Source organism: Panthera tigris, chromosome A2 (assembly GCF_018350195.1).
Source record: "Panthera tigris isolate Pti1 chromosome A2, P.tigris_Pti1_mat1.1, whole genome shotgun sequence".
In the NCBI taxonomy this organism is placed as follows: Eukaryota; Metazoa; Chordata; class Mammalia; order Carnivora; family Felidae; genus Panthera; species Panthera tigris.
The window spans coordinates 26,935,049-26,951,404 of NC_056661.1; the positions used below are offsets into that span (position 1 = coordinate 26,935,049).

The 16,356-nt window shown below is 41.1% G+C and overlaps 1 long non-coding RNA gene and 1 pseudogene across 3 annotated transcripts in view; one reads left to right on the top strand and one right to left on the bottom strand.

The window, feature by feature from the left end:
• Positions 1–16,008, top strand: part of LOC102969269 — a 193,647-nt gene extending 177,639 nt beyond the window's left edge. The window contains exon 7 of one of the 3 annotated variants that reach the window (XR_006214869.1): positions 15,883–16,005. This is a non-coding gene — a long non-coding RNA (uncharacterized LOC102969269). Of the gene's footprint in view, positions 1–15,882 lie in introns of all 3 variants that reach the window. The other 2 variants (XR_445331.3, XR_001510556.2) reach the window with 2 other exon arrangements.
• On the bottom strand, positions 79–206 carry LOC122236860 (annotated as a pseudogene).
• Positions 16,009–16,356: the final 348 nt, after the last annotated feature.

The window sequence follows — 16,356 nt, forward strand, 5'->3', positions numbered from 1 at the left end:
ATAATTTCTTACAGAGAATTCATCTGAGGGACTCTGCCTTAACTCTGACGTTAATGGTAGAAATCATAAGCAGTGGAGGAAGCATTTTTCATTGAGAATATTCTTTTATGTAAATCTTACATCACTTAACTTTTAACTTTTTTAATTAGCAATAATTGCACCTCGGATAAACCTCATTGGCTACAATACTGCCACTGCACAAAGCTTAACTTTTAACTTTTTAATCTTTGTACAATACACTAAAGCTCTTGAGGGAGTATTTACAAGACTGCTTTTTCAATAGTCTGTGACTATATATTTGATGGGGGAAAAAAGTAGTTTAGAAAGGAGAGAGTAGGGGATAGACAGAGTGAGAGGGATGTGAGGGGTGATGAGTGGATGAGAAACTAATTATATGAAAGCCCTGGTTTCCATTATGCTGAACAGTTTGGCTATTGCGTTACATAGTCACCCAGGAAAGAATTTAAGTGTCCTCATAGTCTGGAGAAGGTATGGGCTCCCTGTCCTGGCTCTAGTTCTTTCTATAATCTGACCCTCACAAAGCTATTATTTCCTTGGTGTTCTCCTCCATTAGTGAAGGTTGGTAGGATGTGATTTCACAAGCTGCTTCTGGACCAGAATTCTCCTGTTTGCTGAGCTCCATGCTGTTCTGAGAACATCAATTACAATGCTATCTGCTTTCTTCTGGGAAAATTCTAGTCTGCAGTCAGGTCAGTGAAGGCGATTAGAGATTCTGGGGCTGGTAGGATTGCACACTGCCATATCAGTCCTTATGAAATTCATTGGCTCCTAATTTTTAATTTGTTTTGAAAAAAAAGACAAATTTACATTTCCTTTCCCTTTGATTAGTCATAAAGGCTACTGCTGTCATTCACACTAGAAGGAATTTTATGTTTTCTTTGTGAAACAAAACAATTCTGTAATGGAAGAAAGGAATCTTGGAAAAACATCAGCAAGGTATACACATTTTTTGCTCTTGCATTTGGGTTTAGCAGCTAAGATATACCCCAAATTATTATCTACCTAAGATTTATCACAAGGTCATAATCTCATCAAAATCCTATCCGCTACACAGAATTGCCCGAATTCACTTCCTGTTGGTAAATTTACTCACCAATTTTATGTTTTCAACTCTCAACTTCTTAATAGAATGTGGCATTTGGTTTTTAAGACCTGATCATTGCGATGTAATTACAACAGAAATATCTTGTTGGTGTGCAATGGGTGCACAATATTTAATGAATAAATAAACAAGTGAATGATGCTAAAAAGCTGATTTTTAAATCTTAATTTCATGGATTGCTTTGATGCCATTGTATGATTTTATTATAAGTAGATTCTACCGGAAACCAAGGGAGAGTTGGAAAGAGATGGAATGAGATGAGGGTGTGGTGAAGGAGGAGCAGGTATGATGCTTTGGTGTTATGTGCTGAGATTTTTTTTTTAAGAGCACAGAAAATAATAACATGACAAACATTATATTCACCACCAGGAATTATTATTTTGAACATTTCTTTTTTCACATTTTCTTTAAGCCTTTGATTTTTAACGAAAAATAAATAGAAATAAAACTGAAGTGTCTTTTTGCTCCACACCTTGGCCCATACCCCTTTACCCATCATCCAACCATTGCCACAACTGTGGATTTGGTGAAAATCCTTCCAGTTTATTCTTTTACATTTGTGTGTGTGTGTGCACACATGCATATGTGGGTATAGTGTTATTTTCTAGCTTGCATTTTTAATTTTCTGAAATGCGGTATGGATAGGATTTACAGGAAGGCTATGCTTTTTCTTCCTTTTCCCCCTCTTTTTCTGATTTTGGTCCTGAGCTAGTTTTCTTTTTTGTATACTTTATCTGCTATAAGTTAGGAAGACATGTTTTTCAGGACCTAGTATTTTCTTTATTTATTTACTTTTTAAATTTTAAGTAGGTCCCATGCCCAACGTGGGGCTTGAACTCAAGACCCAGAGATCAAGACTCACATGCTGTACTGTGAGCTAGCCAGTTGCTTCCAGGACCTAGTATTTTCTTAAAGCAAACAAACAAACAAAACTTTATTTTTCTACTTATGAAGAGAAGACAGGATTATTTGGAAAACTGAGAAAACATCAACAGGTCTGTGTTAACTGGGAGGCTTGCTTACCTGCAGAGGAGCTCCTGCCCTGGCAATCCCTACTCCCTCTCTTCTGTTTTATTTTTCTCCATAGCACGTACTAGTATCTGAGGTACTATATATTTACATGCTCATTTGTTTATTTCCTGCATCTTGTCCCTAGAATCTAAGTTCCATCAAACTGGGGCTTTTGTTTTTCTACCATTATTTCTCCCATGTCTAGAATTGTGGAAAGCACCCAGTAAATATTTGTGGTATGAATAAATGAATAAAAAGCTTCACTATTTTTCATATTATATACATGTCATTTTATATGAAAAGGCATCATATAAAACAGCTTTTTTTATTTTTATTTTTTAAATGTTTATTTATTTATTTGGAGAGAGAGAGAGCAAGTGGGGAAGAAGCAGAGAGAGATGGGGAGAGAGAATCCCAAGCAGGCTCCACGCTGTCAGTGCAGAGCCAGACATGGGGCTCAATCCCATGAACTGAGATCATGACCTGAGCTGAGAAGAAATCAAGAGTCGGACGCTTAATCAACTGAGCCACCCAGGCACCCCAAAACAGCTTGCTTTTTAAAACCATATATATTGTCAACACTTTCCATGTCAAGAACATTTTTCTCTAACACTTTTCATAATGGCTCCTTAATATGTCACTTTAGAAACGTGACAGTTTACTTAATCATTATCTAGTAATGCACATCTTGATGGTGTGCAAAATTTTATAATAAACGACAGCTCAGGGAAAGATGGGCACTTGAATACACATCCCTTCCTTGCACTCTCTCTCCCATCCTGTGGAATAGCACTGCAACTAGAGCCGGCAAGGGGGCAGGACTCCAGTTCCCTCACTTTATAAACTTCACATAGCTCCCTAGATATTTGTTATCACTGTCCTTTTTCCACCTGGTGCATTTGAGTCAGACAGGAAACAAGTGTTGTATTTCTCTTCTTATTCAAAGCCATCATCCAATGTTGTTGAGTATTGCATTTCAATACTTCTAATAGGACATGCATCATGGGCCGAACCTGTGATTTTTCCCTCTTAGGAGATTTTGGCTGATCATTCAGGAATACAGCTTATTTTGTTTTGCTAATTTCATGCAACTCCCTGCCTGTCACTTAATCTTCAACACCTCTCAAATCAATTGATCAGAGGTAATTTAGATAAAGCATTTGCTTTCTCTTCCTACCCTGTGATCAATAAGTGACTCTTTAGGAATAATTAAGTGTCCTTACCTCCTAGCATGCACCACCTAAGGGCCCCTTAGTTACTGGCACACAAACTTGCTGCTGTGACCCAAGGAGAAATGTTCTCCTTAGAAGGATAAGCTCCTTAGTAATATGGGTATGAGGATAAATCAGTGACTCATTAGTTTCAAGGAATGTCCCTTTTCATCTTCCAGAGAAATATCCTTTGTACTTTCTTGCCTCTAAAAGTTTAAGGAGATCCCAATTATTTTTATTTATTCACCCATATTGGCCAGCCTAAGATGGCCTTACTCAAAGTCTCAGAATAAAAAAGTCTTACAGGGGTTAAAGGGGTTTTACATTATATTTATCTGCAAAACACACTTGATTTAATTAAGATATGTGATAGACATAATGGTAATACTTCCTATTTATAGTGTTTTCATAGTTTTTAAAAGATTTCTGCAGACTCCGTCATTTGTCCCTTGCAGTGTGAGTATCTTTATTTTATTGGAGAGGAAGCTGACTTTTAGAAAGGTCCGTGTTTTGCCCATTGTTACAGTTAGTGAGAAGTGAAGTCAGAATTCAAATCCCAAACCACTGATCCAGTTCTTCTGACAAAGCTTAGATGCCCAGCACTATCCAGATGTTCTTTACCCTCCTGGATGTTAGAATCATCTGAGGAGCTTATTAAAAAACACTACTTCCTGGGCTCACCCCTCTCAAGGATTCTACACCATTTGGTCTGTTCCAGGGCCAGGAATCACTATTTTTTTAAAAAAGTTCTCCAGGCGATTCTAATGTGCAGTCTTAGGGTTCTCCAGCACAGTCTCCCTAGGTAGTGATGAAACAATAGGCAGTTCGCCTCTAATCAAGAAAAGCAGTTTAGCACAAAAAAATAGAAAAGAACGATGACTTCATTTTGCTCTCCCTCTATGTCATTAGAGAAAATCATGGGACTTTAAAAGTCATTGCAGAGAGATTAAGCTTTTTATTAAGAATTATGGAATGGCAGAAGTTTCTAGCTATGTCATGACCCTCTCAGGGAAGAAAGCTGCCCCCTTCCCACTGGCAGGTGACTCCTCTAACAGAAATGTGAGGTCAATCGATACCTTACCATTACCTTATTTTGACCTATCTCCTTTTGATGATGCAAAAGAATGTTAATCAGGGCTGATTATTTTTTGGTTCATCAAAAGACTTGACTCCAGTCAGCGAATCTCCATTCTTTGTTTAAAGTCTTGAAGTGCAAGAATTTGGCTATTCTATTTGTCTTTTCTGTCTCATCTGGAATGAGACATCCACGGCTTCACCTGTTTGGCTCCTTTTCATACACTGGTTTCAGAAAAGCAATGGAATTCTCTGCTGTATGCACACCAGTGTCTAATCTTGAGAGGGCTTCTCCAGACTTCAGTAGTGCTTGTTCAGGAGGTCTGCTACTGTATATTTTTTAACCACTGCTGATACTTGATTTATTATGCCTTACCTCTGCTTCAGGAAGGGCCTCCTCAGAATTCTGGTCCTATGTTGCTTGTGTCTATTCAGAGTTTGTGTACTCTTTTTGTATAACATCCTACATTTAAATAATTGGCTTTGAGGAGGCAAGAGGCCCCCCAGGCACAACTAAGCCCAGTCTTTACAGCCAGACCAATCTGCCTTGTTGGAATTTCAGGGTTTCCACTCATGAGCTGGGAGGTCTGAGCCAAAATACTTAATCTCTTGGAACCTCAGTTTCTTCATTTGATTTGAGAATTAAATAAAATAATTTGTTAAGTGCCGACATAACATGGGTGCTCCATCTGTGTTAGTCTGTTTTCCTAGACTTGATATTCTATTTTCAAAATACTATAGTTGCATAGCTAAACCTGCCTGTGTTATCTCCACCCCTTAATAAATAGGTCTAGCTGCTCAACAATTCACTGAGAAAATTGGAATTCTATCTCTGATCTGCCCAATTCCAAAGATTGTTGCTTCTTTGGTAAGCATCTTCTAGATTTTAGGTAGGGCATCTATTTAAAGAATGGAAAGAGAGATGCTTAAACAATAATGTCCAAGTCACTGCCTGCTTTTCCCAAGCCCCAACCTTTGCATGAAACATTTGGGTAGGGTAGGGTATGAGACATACAGGGGTGTTGATGGTTTTGGTGGCATAGTTGTGTTGGAGTGAGTGTGTGTCTACAGAAGGAATGTGATTGTAATAATCAGTTCACAGAACTCCTCACAGTGTCTAAGTGGGAGAGCCCTGCATGTTGAGAAGCTCCAGAGAGTCTTTAAGTAAGAAACTTCTCACAGGAGTCAAATATCAACAAAACATCTGTGTGCCTAATCAAGGAGGTACAAGGCCACACTTAGTCAACAGGAAGATTCCCTATAGAAAGACATCACTAAAAGAGTGCCGTATGATTTATTTGCTCTAACTCAATTTCCATCTGTCTCATAAAATGGATTGTGTACACATTGCACTCCAGGCATCCAGCCAGGGCAGAAGCATACTAAGGAGCAGAAAACCTTCCCCTCCTTCGGGTTGTTGGTGACATGCTCTGCTAAGAGCCAGGCATGGCTAGGGTGGTCTACAAGGAAATGCCTTGGACCACTAACCAACATCACAGACTTTTGGGAGTTGGCTGGATCACGGGCCTTTGAATAAGGCTTCATAGCAATAATGGGGGCCAGGTGGGTTTTGAACATTGTGCTTTTTTCCAGAAATTCCTGTCACTTACATTTACAGACTCCAGATGGTAATTTTGCCAGTTCAGGCAAGATGCTATCCATAGTTGCTTATATTTCCTATATAAATGGAGAATGGGCCGAACAAATGCTTTTTTGCTATAGCATGTCAAAGCAAATCAGATGAAACAGAAACCCTTTGTTATTCTGTAAACAGAGTGAAGGAACTGCTTGTGGCCAAGAAAAAACCAATGTGATCCTATAAAACCGAATCAATAGTAAGAACCCAAAAATTCCTAGAGCCTTCTAAAAATTGAAGTATGTAGGGACTTCTTACCTTTTCTAGGTAACAGAAATCTCATTTCTTTTGTTCCTAAAGTTTCCTTGTTTATGTTATTGTAACATCATCAATAGATTTTAAGAAACTAGTTCTGTAGGTTTCTTCAGGTTTCCTCCTTTTCATTTGTTTTTGTTAGGCAAACCTAACAAGTCAGTTCCATAACATGTTTGCCATGGAGAGGGAGGAAAAGGAAGTCAATGTGAGGATACCCCCAGACAAGATTCCATGTCCTCTCCTCTGGAGCCACAGCATTCCTGTGAACACACCCTGCTCAGCTCTGTGTGACTTGGGACAGTTATAAAGCCACTCAGAGATTTAATTCCTTCTTTCATGGAATGGACGTAATATACGTATCTTTCAAGTTTCTCTGGAGGAAAGGCATAAAGTTACATAAAGTCATGGTCTTACTCCTGTATGCTCAGTGGATAGGGTTTAATAAATATTTCTTATATCTGAATCTGAATGTCAAAGCCTCATGCTGGGGTGGGTGATAGAGAGAGACAGCTCTTGCTCTTTGGGGTTAGAGTATCTCCTGGTAGAGGAGATTACCTCTCCTCTGAGACAGATGACTCAGCAGCCCTCTGTGAGCCCACTGCCTGCTGGACACAGTGACTGAGTGCTGAGGAAAGCAATGAATAAAAGAACCCCCTCCCTCATGGAGCTTATGGCCTAGTTGGAGACAGGGACATTCAAATAAACAAATTACCATCCAGATGCTAAGGGAAACAACTAAATCATGCACAGGGGAGAGAGATAACACACAGAAAAAGTAAAGCCATGGGTTAATCTGGCCTGCTGCCTGTTTCTGTAAATAAAATTCATTGGAACACATCTATGTTCATTTGTTCATGTATTGTCTTCAGCCACTTTTGCCCTAAAGTGGCAGAGTTGAGTATAGCCTGTTGTGTTTTAACATGGTACATGTTCCTAAAAATTACTACCCGATGCAAGATTGTGCAATAACATCCACAGACCATATGGGGAAAATGGCATTGTGGGCAACACTCAAACAGTCAGAGACAAATATTAAAAATCGATAGGAAGCTGATAAAGATGGCATCCTGTTAAATGGTTAAGAAACATATACCACAATAAATATGGAAGTTGACCTTGAAAAAGACGTGGCATCTGCCAGCAGGGCTTCAGCCTGTGCGCTATTCAGCCTGTGCGCTTTTCAGCAGGAGGGTCATCTGAAATCTGATGGAAAGCGGTAGCACCCGGCAGGCGGGAGGGGGGTGGGGGACGATACGGCTCACAGCAGCCCTGGTGACCTGGAGCAGATGGTGGATGTTTGAGGTACGTGTGTGTGCGCGTGTTTTGCGTATTCCTGGGTGTCTTGTTTCAGCGGGATGCAGTTTTCCATCGTCACCTAGTGTTTCTCATGGAGGAAACTGGACTTACACAAACAAGAAATTTGTGTCATGCTCCTATTGTTCCCCAATATATTAATCACTCTGGGACAAATTCATGTTTCTGAAACAAGTGTTATTGATTGTTGTTGCAACAGAGACCATATGGCCCACAAATCCTAAAGGACATACCATTTAGCCCTTTCTGGAAAATGTTTACCGACCTCTGGCACAGAGGAAGGAGGGGTTAATGCTGAGGTATCAGGAAGGTTCCCAGAGGGTGTCATGTCATGTCTGAAGAGGAGAAGTATGACAGGGTGACACGGGGGAACAGGAACATTTTGCCATTTTTATTGTTATTCCTTCTCCCATCCTATATGTGCATTTCTTCATCCCTGCCTCCTTTCCCAGGAGTGCAGCTTTTCTGAGTTTTATACAGAGGGAACTAAGTGTGGGTCAGAAAATGCTTCTTTGATTTAAGAACACTGAAAGTCACTTTTTGCCCCCAAAATACTTCTCCCAGCCCTCATCTTGGAAAGACAAGGCCTTGGTAATCCCTTCCTTGTGGTAAAGCAAATAGAGTGGCTCATCAGTGTCATTATTACTAAGTTACATAGTCCTCCCGTTTACCACCCACTGTGTGGGGTCTGACTCCTTTCCTGAGGTCTGGCCCCATCAGACCTTTGCTGCTTCATCTCCCAGAACCACATCTAACTACTCTCTATTTCCCTCTGAGGTTATGCGTCTGATTAGAGATATACACAAGTGTTTCACAGAGATGGGCTGGTTCCCACCAGCAAGATGGTTATAATGTAATTAAATAGTTGACTTAGGGAAAAAAGAAAGATGGGTCAATCAGAAAGAGGTAGGTCATGAAGAAAAGTCATATCATGAAGAAAAGAAAAAGTCATGAAGTAAAGAAAAAGGAAAGAAGGCATCTTGGTCCTCTGTACTTGCTAGAGGAAACTTATGTGCATAAGACATCTTACCCTCATGTCAGAAAACAATCACATTACATAACTCTCCTTGGTCTGTTTTCACAATCATTAACTTTTTGATTATGATTTGCTTTCAGGGAAAATTTATGATGGCCATTCTGATGTGATTACAGTAATCCAAGTACTGCTCAAAGGAAGCAATACATTGACCATTTGCTATTATACATCAGGCTACTGAGTGTGGTTAATGTGAATCTACCCTGAATACTAGCTCCACTCTCAGGCTCCTGAATAAATCAGTTTTCTGGGCCTTCAAAGTGGAGGACTGGGTTGGGCTCTAGCAAACACATAAAGAATGTCCATTCCCTATGAGCCTCCCCCTTGCCTACAATGCTCTTTCTTGTCACTTTTGCATCTTTGGATCAAGGCCAGTAAGTGGGACTTTTATGACTCCCTTTTCCTCCATTCTCAGCCAGTGTTGTTTTCTCTGGCCTTTGAAACTTCATAGCACTTTATTTATACAAATCTGTCTTAGAACCTTATAATATTTTATCTTGCATTACAATTATTTGCCTTGGGCCTTCTCTTTGCTTAAACTTAACACTCTGAGAAGGCAGACTCTTTTTTTTCTTTGTGTGTCCCAATGCACCCAGCACAGCAAAGTGCTGAATGAACTAGAAGCATCCTGAGAGAATTGATAAGCATGCTGATGTGTGTGTATGTGTAGGTGTTGAGAGGTTGTTTGTGGAGCAAAGAGATTTTGCTGAGGGAGGATATGCCCAGTCCTAATGTCATATGGCATGGGAGGGCAAAAAACTAGTTAAACACAGAAGAAGAGTCCAGGTCCCTGGAGTAAGGGCTACTATTGTAGACACTGTTTAAACCACTTTGCACACACCATCTCCCTTTTCATCTTAACGATCCTACGATGCAGGTGAGGTTTACTCTCCCAATTTTATAGTTGAGGAAACTGAGGCTCAGAGAGATTAAGGAACTTGCTCAACATCAAGTAGGTATTAGTGCAGCTGGCTCCATGCTCCATCTTCTTGACTGTTATGCAAGAGTGTCCTGCCCTAGCTTGACCTCCTTTTTTTCCCTTACAAAAAAGCTATATAGAGAAAATGGGGCTAAGTGTCATGCCATGGAAAGAGAAGTGGACAATGGTCTGGAGGTGGGCTGGTCCTACTGAGCTACTGGTGGCTCCTTAGGTGACTGAGGGGAGAAGGTGGCTGCAACTTAGCCAGCCTTTTCTTATTTGCAACTAGGGATAAACTGTCTTTCTTATCTGACAAGATATCTTTGGAGAACATCAGATTATAGGTGTGAATGTGTTTTGAAAAAATTGTGGAAAAGGCAACATGGCATATTCCGAGTCTTTTTTTTAGAGAGGGCGATTTTAAAAAGCCATTCTTACAACATGACTTGAAGGTCATTTGAAATCAAAATGGCATAGAGGTCCCTAACTTTCACATTCAGTTGGAACTCCCTCCTCTTCTTTCTTTAAATGCCTGTAGCAGGCTGATTAATGCCCTCTGCCAAGAGGTCCACATCTTTACTCCCTGGAACATGACTTATGTGGCAAAACAGATTTTACAGATGCGATTAAGTTAATAATCTTGGCATGGGGCAATTCTCCTGGATTACCTGCAACCACCAGGCTTGTCATAAGAGGGAGACAAGAAGGTCAAAGGCAGGAGGAGGAGATGGGACAAATGGAGCAGAGGTTGGAGTGATGTACTTTGAAGATGGAGGAAAAGGCCATGAGCCAGGGAATGCAGGTGGCTGGTAGAGGCTGGAAAAGACAAGGAAGCAGATTCTCCCCATGAAGTCTCCAGAAGGAGGACAATCTTGCCAACACTTTGATTTAGGCTTCTGACCTCCAGATCTGTAAGAAAATAAATTTGTGTTGTTTTAAGCCACTAAATTTGTGGCAGTTTGTTACAGCAGTCTTAGGAAACCAATATGATTTCCTGCCTCTCTTTCTTTCCTTCCTCCTTCCCTCCTCCTACCCCTCCCTCTTCTTCCCCTCCCCCTGTTGGCTTCTCCCTTCTCCCTTTTCTCTCTCCCTCTGTCCCTTCTCCCCCTCTGTCTGGCTCTCATCCCTTTCCTCCCATCCTTTTCTCCCTACCCTTCCCATCTTCTCCCCTTCTACTCTCCCCTTTTGGGAGTAAACAAACCAAGTAGTAGTTAGAAAAAGACCTGATGATTTAATAGTGATTTCTTTCTTTTTCTTTTCTTTTTTTTTTTTTTTTTTTTTTTGGTTTATGGGATTTTTAAATTTTCTGCTGATTATTATGAGCTCTTGGTGAAGAGATTAATTCAGTTACCATGATTTGTTTCCTTGTCTTGACTTCATAAAATCACAGGAATACAATAATATAGTTATACATCCCCTGGGCTTGAAAATGCCCAGTAATTACAAGTGATTCACGAGAACAGCTTAACTTGTAAGGGATTGTATTGTGCTCCATAGTAAGCAGTCATTTATTAGGTTTTAAAAATGCCTTTAGAAAGGATATAATGGGTTCATCAATTAAAAGTATGTTTGGAAAAAACTCTGGGGCTGTCAGTAGTAATTCTTCTTCCCCTCAACTCTCCTTTCCGAAGCGGCCAACTTGTGTGTGGCTCCGCCATGTGTGCCCTCCTTTCCTCGTGCTCCCTGGTGATGGCGGTTCCACCTGAGGAGAGCCGTGGGGGCCTTGCTCAGATGGCCAGGCCTTTCAGAGCCGAGACCGTGGTTCTCTTTCTCAGCCTGGCCATCCATCATTTCATTAGAGCGAGGTTGCCAAATTGACACGTCCTGGCGAAAGCCCCCGATACCGCAGTGGAGATGTGCAGCGTCTCCTCAGGCAGCCGGGTCGCTGTCCTCGTTACTAATGCTCAGCCCTGTCGCTAACAGATGGCTGAGAGTGATCTTCCAGGGGAATTCAGCACCCTTGTGGCAACTGGCACTTCTTCCAAACACACAACTTGTAAAAGTTCTTCTCTTCCCCTGCCCTAGAATAGGCCTCTGCCTTCTTAACTCGAGTGGGAGAGGTTGCTTTCCCTTCCGCTTTTTGCAGAACGAAGTGTGCAAAGCCTGTGCCCCAAGTTTCCTTTCTTGGGAACATGCCATGGCTTTCCCTTCCCCAGACAAGGCTTATGGACGAAGTCTTTGCTCCTTCCTTCCTGGGACAGACTGAGGCTACATCACAGCTGCCCCATCGTTTCCTCTTTGCTTCTCGCCACCTCTTTGTTGCTTCTTTCTGTTCCTTTTCCTTGCTAGTACTTTCCTGGGAGTCAGCCCGCCTCTCCCCACAGCTAATCTTCCTGTCGGTGATCTGCCTCCTGTGGTTTCCTGGGGGACCTTGCTACCTGCCTGCTTCCTGGCCACATAGGCTCTTTCCAGTCTTTTCACTGCTTGCCTGCCACCCTCCCCACGGACTTCTCTGTCTCCCCTCTCACACAGATCCAACTCTTCCATCTGGAAGCACTTCACATAATGCTGCAACTGGCAAATGTTGGTTGACTTCTGTCTCTCCATTCATACCAAATATTTTCGTTTCCCTACTTTTCCTCTTACACCTTGCACCTTACATCTAGCACCCATCCCCAATATTCCACTGAAAACTGTAGTCTATCTGTCTCTGTTACCTCCCACTCAAATTCTCTGCTCTTTCCTGAGATATTCTTGGTTCATGCTATATTGGACACTGCTGATTACCACCTGCCCAGCATACACACAATTTAAAACTTGATTTTTCACCTAGTTTCTGGGCTTTGTGTCTCCAAAATCCTCCATATTCTCTCATTTCTGTTGATTTTTTCCTTCTAAATTGTTATAATTTATCTTGTATTGTCAATGACCACTACAATCGATTCTACATTTTCTATGCCAGTCTCTCTCTCACCAGGCCCCAGTACACACACTCAATGTTAGGGATTCTGGTTCCTGCATACATGATATTTATTTTTACCTTTCTAACTTTGTTCATATGTTTATCCATTCAGAAATATTTATTGAGAACTGATTTTGTGCCGGACACTGTTCTAGTGGGGATATAATGGCAAATAAGGTAGACGGATTACTGCCTTCATGGAGTCTGGAGTCTGATGTGGGAAACCAATGTTAAACAAATAAGCACACAAATAAGAGTTAAATTTGCAAATGTGGGAAGGGCTTTAGAGGAGAGGAATGTGGCATCCTGAGAGAAAAACATGGGCAGGAAGGAAGGTAGAGAGAGGAATCTCTCTAATTAGGGAGGTCAGAGGAAGTTGAAGTCTGAAGTTAACTAGATGCAGGGGGTGAGTGACGAGTTTTATGAGCTAGCAGAAACAGCATGTGTGAAGGCCCTGTGGTATAAGAGATTGAGGGACTTGGTGTAAGAAAAGGCTAGAGGTGAGCAGAGACCAGATCATGCAGGGTTTGCAGACCATAATGAGAGGTTTTAAGGAAAGTGGAGGAGGAGGACATGGTCAGACTTGGGTTTTGAAAAGACTCTGTTCATTTAGTCCACTGTAGCAGTGTCAATTCCTTTTCATTGGGCACACATTTTTGAGACATACCAGAAAAGAGAGCTGGCGGACTAGTTATTGTGAACTTTAAGTCTGTGGAGAGTTTTCAATGAAGATGCATAAGGCCCCAGGGAACCAGTCTAACAGATGTTGTCAGCAAGGCAGAAGGGGTGAGAAGTGCTTTGGTTTAGCCAAATTCCTCTGGGGACCTCTCTCAGACTCAGCTTCTGTGGCTGAGTTACATTGCCCTGATCTGATATTCAAGAATAACAGCTGGGGCTGAAAGAAGGCGGTGGTGGTAGCTGTGTGCAGGTTGCTGTGGGTAATTGGAGGTAAAAAAAGGAAAAGTGGCTCACCTAATTGCATTCTAAATTACAGCCATTGTTCAATCCCTTCCTTAAAAGTACTTGGTGCATTCAAGAAGAAAAGTCCTTTCTGGAGTAGGGAAACAATAGGGGGGGGGTGTCCAGGGAGGGGCTGGATGAACATATATTCACATCCCCTTACTCAAGGTGTTATGTTTGTAAGCACAATTTTGAGTGGCTTGCTCAATTATTTTCACCCTGTGTGTGCTAACGGTAATAAACTTAGAAAACTGAAACACATGAGTCTACAGTAATTGTTTTTTAGATAGTGTAATAAGTTATGATAATTGCTTGCAAAGCATTTTCCCCCTCCTTGTCTACAGGGGTAAATACATTAAAGCCACGTTCCTGTATACTCTTTTACAATCTATTAGCATAATAACGCATTGTAAAAAAGCCCTGCTGCTGTGGGAAAGTGTGTGATATTGGTCCATTAGACACCTTTGTCTTATATACAGGAAGCTAATGGCACTCTTTATGGGCATGATGTTAGCTTGGTATATGCTTGTTACCAACTAATAGGTCCAGAGCACGAGGTGCTGGTTGATAAAAGTTATCCAACACTAACAATCCACCATGATTCTAGCTTCTTGCTTGAAAATTGCCTTTAGTCCCATGCGAATGGGGAAGTCATCTTGATAAATTTAGCTGCAAGTCAAGTTATAACCAATGTTCACAGAGTGTAATCAAATTAGATCTTAAAGCCTTTAATTTCATTATTAGCATGTATTATTTCTCAAACCTTGTAATTAAATAGCATATTAGGAATAGATAATTTTTTCCCTTTTATACATTTATTAGGTATCTGGGGTTAAATTTGGAGCTTTGTTATAATATGCATCTGTGTATCCTTAAGTGAGGATGGTTTCTTCTTTATCAAAGTATAATTGAAAATATATTAGCTTCAGGTGTACAACATAGTGATCGAACATTTATTACAGGATGGCTTTAATGATACCTGAGGCATTAGAAAAGTAACTGGTTAACTAAACTAAGGGAATTTGTGGCAAATAAGATATCATTATGTTTACCCAAGCACTGTTATAATCTGAGAGCTGTATTATTATCCAAATTATAGAGAGGGAAATTAGACACTCATTATTTACTTTTCTTGGACATTTTGTGAGTTTGTACAAAAATTTTCACTGCACACACGAGATTAATTCTTCCTGAGGTTTACATCTGGTTTACCATAAATCAAGAACTTCTGAAGAAATGTTCTTTTCTTATTCTCAGTTAGCAGTAAGAAATCCCCGACTTTGCAGTTATGAAACAGTGAATGTTGTGCAAAGCGGAAGGCACGTGGGGTGCACACAGAGGCAGAGCAGCGATTCAATGACTGCCAAGGGCATGGGTGGCCCCTTGTGCAGCCAAGTGGACTGGCCTGAATCTCTGAGCAAGGTCTGGTCTAGAGGCTTCCTCTCCACCCAGTTGCCTCTCTTCCAATCTCAAACAGGGCCTGTTGCCAGGATTGGCCAAATTCCCAAGAAGCAGGTAGCTCAGCGGCTCTCAGCCATGGCCCCATATCAGAATCACCCGGGAATATTTAAAAATTGCAGATGCCTAACCCCCACCTCCCCACCCCCCATTCCAATCCAACATGTGACTGGAGTTGTATTCACTGTAGTTGTTCCAAAGGGTGGATAATGGGAGTGGTAGGGGCCTGATGGCCCACTCTTGGCTGGCTGCAGAGCCAGGTGGCACGCTTCCAGTGAGCCTGGATCTACCCTGCCCTGGAAGTCACTGGTGCCTGATCACTCCTGACACAATTATAGCAGATACATCATCCCTGGCTTAAGATATTCCTCTCTAGGTATCATAGGTAGAGAATTTGCTCATCACTTTGCAAATATTTACTAAAAAGTTACTTGCCAGTTGCCAGGCACTCTTGTAGAGTCTAGGGATATAATAGTGAAGAAAACAGGCATTTTTTTCTGAAACTAGAAGGGGGGGAATAAAAAAGAGAAATAAAGTAAAATGCATACCAAATAGGAGGTTGCTTCCTAGGAAGGAAAGACACCTGAAGCTAAGATAGAGAATGGCAACTTCATGTCTTGCAAAGATTCACTCACAGAAGTGGAGCCTTGGTTGTTGGAAGAGGCTCTGGCAGGAGCCAAGCCAGTCCAAAAACTCATTCTGGACTGCCTGGGGTGGATCTTGCCTTTTCATTCACTGTAGTTACACTTTTTTCCTGTCTGTGACATGAGGACATTGATATAATTTGCTTCCCTTGGAACTGACTCTTCGCCACACCCACTTGAGTCTCCCTTAGATATTGGTGGTCTTTAGTGGTTGGGGTCACCCGTGTCTTCATCTGCTCAGGGGCAGGCTGGTTTTTAATCTCATCTACAGAGAGCAGCCCCTGAAAAAGACTCTCAGATTACAAAATATCTCCTCCTTCTTGTCATTTCTGTCTCCAGACCCCTTCATAGCTGAAGCCCCAAGAATCAGCTTCATTTTTCAAGGATCCTCTAGGGCACAGTCTGCACATGGAAGTAGAATAATGATGTTCTCAAGGACTTCCTTCCCATTCCTGCAGGGGAAGCCCTTGGTGCCAAATTATTGACACTGCCTCATTCTCTGCCACATTGAATAAATACATTTAAAATGGGATTAGTTTGTGAGTCCTTGGCTTGATTTATAATACATTTTATATTCAGATGTGCTGCTACTGTTTATCTCCACAAAATAAATATTAAAATTGTGTTTGAATCTCACATTAAATTTATATTCTTGCTATTACAATTTTATTTCTGTCAAGTGATAATCACTTTTCAGACATAAGGCAGAAGTAAAAGCACATATGCAAATAAAAGTAGTTATTATTTCTCCTTAAGATGTCTCCTTAAGGTCTTACTCTGGGCTTACTCCTTTCTCACATACAATCTATATAA